Source organism: Macaca fascicularis, chromosome 11, assembly GCF_037993035.2.
Source record: "Macaca fascicularis isolate 582-1 chromosome 11, T2T-MFA8v1.1".
Taxonomy (NCBI): domain Eukaryota; kingdom Metazoa; phylum Chordata; class Mammalia; order Primates; family Cercopithecidae; genus Macaca; species Macaca fascicularis.
In genome coordinates, this window is record NC_088385.1 from 94,222,798 (window position 1) to 94,230,343 (window position 7,546).

General features: G+C 37.9%; 1 pseudogene; it reads right to left on the reverse strand.

Annotated features, from left to right (window-relative positions):
• Positions 1 to 1,284: 1,284 nt before the first annotated feature.
• Positions 1,285 to 3,700, reverse strand: LOC102128015 (cTAGE family member 8-like; annotated as a pseudogene).
• Positions 3,701 to 7,546: the final 3,846 nt, after the last annotated feature.

Sequence of the window (7,546 nt, forward strand, 5' to 3'; positions counted from 1 at the left end):
CCTCAGTCCTTGAGTCACAGCACCACTGAATCCCCCACAAACATACACTACAAACCATTCTGACTTTGGCAAGCACAGCGGACTGGCAGGTCCCTGGGGAGCTGCAGGAGCCCTGTATATATAATCCTTGGCGTGGGCTGTCCGTAATGGGGGTGCAGCATAACTCAACAGAGTCCCCTTAAAAGAAAGGAAATGTGGGTGTAGTGGATTGAAATTATATCCAGCTTCATGTCAGATCTCAGAGGAATAAAATTATAAATCAAGACCAAGAGGAACAAACCCAAAGCTTTCAGAAGAAAAGAAATAACAAAGATCAAAGCAGAACTAAATGAGGTTGAGACCAAAAACATTGTAGAAAGGATCGAAGCAATGAAAAGCTGGTTATTTGAGAGTATTAACAAGAGTGATAGACTATGAAAAAAGAGGTAAGACTCAAGTACAGTCAGAAATGACAAAGATGATATAACAATTGATACCACAGAAATACAAAATATCCTTAGAGATATTTTGACTATGAACATCTATATGCATACAAACTAGAACATCTATAACAGTCATATTCATGAGTATGAGTATCTATATATGTACAAACCAGAAAACAAAGAAGAAATTGATATGTTCCTGAAAACATACAAAATCCCAAGATTGAATGAAGAAGAAATTGAAATCCTAAACTGCTCAATAGTGAGTTATGAAATTGAATAAGTAATACAAAACCTACAAATCAAAAAAGCGCTAGATGAGACAGATTCCTGGCTGTATTATACCAGACATACAAAGAAGAGCTTGTTCCAACCTTACTGAAACTATTTCAAGAACTCAAGGAGGCAAGACTACTCCCTAACTCATTCTATAAAACGAGTATTATCCTGATACCAAAATTTGGCAAGGAAACAACAAAAAAAGAAAACTCTAGGCCAATAATCCTAATGATGGAAATGAAGATCTTCAAAAAAAAAAAAAAAAAATGATTAGCAAAGATTAGCAAACCAAATCCAGGAGAACATCAAAAAGATAATTTATCACAATCAAGTGGGTTTTATCCCTGGGATGCAATGATGGTTCTACATATGCAAATCAATAAATGTGAAAGAAAATTAAAAACAAAAACTTTACGATCTTTTTATTTGTATTTAAATCATCTTTATTTGCACAATACTATACTAAGAACTATAATTGCATTAAACTTCAATTTGAGAAAAGTGTAATCACTTAAGTAACAGCCGTTACTTAAACTGAAAATGAGATCAGTCTAAATTACTTTTGAAGAGAGCAAAAATATTGTCAGGTTTCTTGCTGTGGCTCTGGATGTTCAGTAGCAGGCTCCTTTGAAGGCAGAATCAACCCTGAAGGGAACTCGCTTCTACCTTCAGAATGTGGGGTTGGGGTAAAATCCAGGTCTTCGGTGAAGGTAAGGAGGAAAACCCCTCGGTGGATAGACGTTTCTCATTGCAAATGGAGCATGTGGTGGACCTGGGAAATTCCTTGGTGGATAGTAATAATCTCGAGAAGCTCCAAACATGGTTCCTGGAGGAGGTGGGGGGAAAGGAGGTCCTCTTTTTATGAACGGTCCCCTTGTATTCACTGGAAACAATGGGCCTCTGATTGAAGCTAGAGGTGGAGGAACAAAGTCAGTGTCAGTTGCTTCATTTGTAGCAGGGAGAGATGAATGAGGCACATTTAAATTACCAGGATCATCTTTGGCATCATTTCTCCTGGATTCCATTTCTGAAGGCATTGACCCATCCATTTTATCCAAAGAAGGCCTATTAAAACTTCTGAGTTCTGCTGGCCCAGACAGTTTATCAGAATTAGAATAAAATCTCTCTTCCCTTTGTGGAGGAAGAGCTGAATCAGGATATGATTGTCCTGGTGAAGGAAACATCATCCTACGGTCCTGTTTCCACGGAGATGACAGGGACCCAGTGTCAGAAGGAGCCCTGTGAGGATCGGTTAAGGTATCACAGCCTGGTTCTCCTCTTTCATTGGTCATCTGATGGTCCAGAGGATTCCCTGGGCCTCTTGGGCCTCTTCCTCCTCCCCTCGGAAGCACAGGTGAGGGTCTGAGTGGACCCTCCAACAAAGTTTGAGGAGAGAGTAAAGCTCTCGTTTCAGATGAAGGCCGACCCAATGGTGAGGGACCATATGGGGAATGCTCTCTGCCAAATGCTGTATTTGAAACATCAGGTGCACAAGGATCTTTTTCTAAAAGTTCAAATTTAAACTCTGCTTCAGTTAATCTTTGTCTGTTGTGAGCATTTTCTTTCCTTAAATCATTGAGGTTTCTTTCAGCAGTCTGAGCTGCCAGCCAATTATCATGTCCTTTTTTCTCGTAGGAAATAACCTGCCTTTGATAAAAACTAATAGTTCTCTCCAATTCTTCTTCAAGATCTTTGGCTAGCTTTCTACAGGTCTCTAGCCCTTCAGTCGTATGGCTGATCTTTTTTTCCACTTTAGAAAGTTTCTCTTCTTCCTCTATCCGGTAATTTTCCTCTACTGTCAATTTCCTATGGAGTTTCATTTCATTTTCTTGATATAATTCAGTCATTATTTTAAGTTTCTGTTGAAGCTTCTGATTCTCACTTTCAAAATACATGTTTTCTGACTGCAAAGATGCTTGTTCAGTCTGAAGATTTTTAATATGCTCTGTATACTCTTCCTTTGTTTTATCAGCTTCAGATAACTGAATAATAATGTGGTTTCTTTCTCCTTCTAAGGTTTTTAAAGAAACATTTAACTCAGCAGCATGAATCAGTTTCTTCAAAGCTCCTTTTGGAGGATCATCTAAGTAAGCAGCATTTTCCGATTCACCATTCACTTCTAATTCCAAGTTATCATCATCCATTATGTCCTCTCCAAGTACAGCAGCCCGATCTTTCATCTTTAGCAAGCATCCAGTCAGAGTGTTGATGTGATTTTCTTTATCACTTAGAACTTGTTCTGCCTGTACTTTGGAGTCTTCAAATGTTATTTTCTGTTTATTAAGTTCACTCACTTGTTCTTTCCATACTTCAGCTTCTTGCAAAAGCTGCTTCTGGCTTTCCTGAAGTTGAGAATTTTCATTCAAAGCATCTTTTATTGCTATTTCCCGTCGTTCTTCATTCATGTTAAATATCTTGCAGATGATTTTGGCTTCAGCTATTTGTGATTTGAGGGATTTTGACTCATCTTCTAGAGACCGTATCCTTTTTGAAATATCTGCCATCAATTCATCTTGTTGAGAATGTTTAGATTTCTCTTCTTTGAACTCTTTTTCTAGACAGAGGATTTCATCCTCAAGTTCAGAATTGGACCTGTTCAGCTTTTCACAGGTTGTCTCCAAACTTCGTGCTTCTGCTGCCGCCTTCTCAAAGCTGGCATTCTCTAAAGATGACTCTGCCTCATAGGCTTCGTACTCTTTTTGAAAAAGGCTAAATTTTTCAAGTAGTTTACATTTTTCTTCAATTAGTCCAGAAAGCGTTTCAGCAAGTATTTTTTCTCTTCCCACATAAAGCCGTCTTCTAACCGATCTAAAACTTCTCCACAAAAAAAGGAGAACAGCAAAAAATCCAACAACAGCTGCACATACCACCAGTTCCCAAGGGAAACCATAAGGATTGGAATCTGGTCTCCTACTTTCAGGCAGTGCTGCTACAACCCTGCGTAGCTCCTCCAGGACCAGCCCCAGATAGGGCTGAGGGGTAGCGCCGGGCTCCTCCATAGCGCCCAGGCTGCTCTGGGGTCACCGCAGTAACACTGGCCACAACAAGCGGTGGAGAACACGCGGCCTGGGGTCTGGAACCCGAATCCGCACCGGGCAACCAAGCGGAGCGGACCACTGCGGAGCCGGCTGCGGGGGGAGCTGGGGAACGCGGGCACCCCCCAGGCCTCACAGCCCCATGCTGCTGCCCCCCAATCCCCCCGGCCCCCTTACTACACTTTACATCCTGAGGCAGCACAGTTCCGCTGTGCTCCGACCCGCCTTAGTTCTGGCAGTTATCACATCACATATTTTGAAGCTCTGTTGTTTGGTGAATACACTTTAAAAATTGCTGTCGTCTTCATGGATTAAACCTTTGATCATTATATAATCTGTTTCTGGTAATTTTCTTTGCTTTACCTGATATACATACAGGCACTCTTGCTTCCCTTGCATTAATGTTTGCGCAATATACCTTTTTTCATCCTTTTAAATTGCCCATTTTAACAGATGCAGAAAAGCATTTGATAAAATCCCAAATCTTTCATAATAAAAATCCTTAACACACAACACATTAAAGGAGCTGATACGGTTTGGCTCTATCTCCCCACCCACATCCACCTCAAATTGTAATCATCACATATCAGTGGAGGATCCTGGTGGGAGGTTATTGGAGCATAGGGGCTGATTTCCCCCTTGCTGTTCTCTTGTTAGTGAGTGAGTTCTCACGAGATCTGATTGTTTAAAAGTGTGTGACACCTCCCCCTTCTTTCTCTCTCTCTCTCTCTCTCCTGATCTGTAGTAAGACATAATTGCTTCCCCTTCACTTTTTGCCACGATTGTAGGTTTCCTGAGGCCTTCCAGTCATACTTTCTGTTAAACCTGCAGAACTGTGAGTTAATTAAACTTGTTTCCTTTTTAAATTACCCAGTCTCAGGCAGTTCTTTATAGCAATGTGAGAATGGACTAATACAAATCCCTAAGAAAAACAATATGGAGATTTTTCAAGAACTAACTATAGAACTACCATTCAACCCAGCAATCTCACTACTGGGTATATAGTCAAAGGAAAAAGCAATCATTATATGAAAGAGACACCTGCCCTTGTATCTTTATTTCAGCAGTATTTGCAATATCAAAGTCATGAAATCAACCTAGGTGTCCATCAAGGTGGACTGGATTAAGAAAATGCATTATATACACACCATGGAATGCTCACTGCAAAGAAAAAAAATGAAATACTGTCCTTCATAGCAACATGGATGCAGCTAGAGGCCATTGTTCTTAGTTAATTAACATACAAACAGAAAACCAAATACAGCATGTTCTCACTTATAAGTGGGAGTTAATCAATGGGTACATGATAAAGAAAGAAATGATAGACATTGGGGACTGCTAGAGTGGGGAGGGATAGTGGGGGTGGGGGCAGTGAGGATTTAAAAACTACTTGTTGGGTACTGTATTTACCATTTGGGTAATGAGTTCACTAGAAGCCCAAATCACAACATTACACAATATATCCATGTAACAAACCTGCATATGTATCCCGTGAATCTTTAAGAAAAAAATTTATGGTAAAAAAAGGCTCAATTAAAACTCTCGGATTATCAAACAAAACATTAAGAAATCTGAGAATGCCAGTGAAGCTCTTCAAGTTCTTCCTTGCCACATTAGGACACACTCTGGTCTAAATTTTACAGATGGACTCTCTAAGCAATATAAAGAGAAAATGAATCACTTCCACAGTAGTGATTATTATATTGTTATAATTAAAAAGCTGATGCTACATTTTTCAGTGGATCATGTGCCACGTAAAGTTCTAATTCATTAACTCTCAGCAGTCCTGACTGAAAATATGTATTCTACTAAAAGTATTCCGTAGATCAGGACTCCCCATTATCTTTCTATTGGTCAATTCTATATAATAGTTTAAATGGCCTCTTAATAATGAGGTTGATACTTTTCCAACTATCTTACTTTTTAAATTAATTATCTAGCGGCCCCTGGTTAGGAAGGATGGATCACAAAACAACCGCTATTTTTTTTTTATTACTCATCCCAAGTTTATTTAAATCAATTGACAGACAATCATGAGAAATCATGCACACAACTTTAATGTGGTAAAGTGCTAACGTCCAATTTAAAAAGACATCTGAAACAAAACAATGTATCTACATTTACACTACCTAAACTTTTAGGACCTGAAATAAATCAAGTTTTAACTAAACCTAAATTGTAGGGGGTAGAAAATACATATAAACAAGATATCCTATTCACATCCTATTATAATCTTTCAATGTGTTTGCTTTGTTTCCCGCTGATAAGAAATAATTAAAATGTAAAGTTGTATGGTTTACTTATATTAGGTGATTAGTATACGTCTATTTAATTGCATACAACACATACAGAACTTCTAGAAATTACCATTATAATTTTATCCAAATATTATAAATCCAGTTGTTGTTAAATTTCTAGTTGTTGCTAATTTAAGATTGCATTAATTAAAGCTAATAAAATAGTAAACACTTTTTTTCACTCACTTCACTGGTGGCATGTTGATTTTTCTAATAGATTCTAAAGGTGCCACCAGTGACTTCTAGGATACATTTCTGCAACTTCATATTTTACCCTGATTTTGAGACAGAATTATGATGCAGGCAGGCCAGAGCCCTAAATACTATTTTTTTAATAAAATAGGGTCATATAAGTAGACAACAGTTTTGTGCCTTGTTAATCAATAGGAACATTTTATTACTAACATATATTTTCTTTCATAAGTATACATTTGTAAATGTTCAGAATATTATCTGATGAACAGAATCACCTGCATAACCCCCATATCCCAAAGGTGATTATTCCATTAGTATCTTTTTCACTTTTGTCTTCTTTCTTCTCTCTCTCTCTCTCTCTCTCTCTCAAGTCCCGTTGTCGTACCACAGTCTTCAAAAAACAAAGTTTCAGTCTCTTATGCATATACTTTTTTGGAAACACATAAGAACAAGCAGAGTATACCCTTGTGGAAGATGAGAAAGCCAACTCCAACACATATCTACATGTCTTTATAAGAAGACCAAATTAATTTTAACTAAGACTTTCTTCCTATCAGAATGTTACTCAAAACATGCCCCACAGACCACATGGAGAATTAGAATCACATGGAATAATTCCTAAAATTGTTATTTTTTGGTCTCACCCCGAATTAGAATTACTTGGAAGACACGCATTTGAATCTGATATTCCAGGTGAATTTTTGGCAACTAAGTTGGAAAAATTACCAAAGATATGCTTTTTAATAAAAGCATTTCTTCTAAATGCAAATGTGTTTCCGAGATGTAAAATATAAGTCCAAGGACATATTTTAAAAATATTCTTTTTCTAAAGTAGTGTGTCTTTTTGCATTACAGATAGTAGATCTGTGACAGTACAAAGAAAATAAAAAAGTGCTACTACTTTAGGGTAATAAAGGGGATCACACTATGCCAATCCAAAACATGTTACTTTGCATACAATCATTCTGAACTGAAGGCCTTTGAGAAACACCAGATACAGCAAAATCTCTCTACCTGCCCCTATTCTACCTAAAGGCAGGGTATTACTTTCCCTTTGTGAAGATTTCCACCCCAATCCACCTTTGCCCAGGAAGATCAGGAAGATAACAGCTATTCATCATTGAAGATCCTCTTATCATCCTGGCGACTACATGAGACTGAATCTGCATAACAAACTTTACTAAAATAACTTATTTTTCATTTGTTTCCCCCATATATTTACCTTCCCATAATTTACCATCCCCAGAAGGCCAGTCCCTTTTGTCTTGTGACTCCTCCACAATTTATTGCTCTTTGTTAAATGATACTTAAGTCCCAA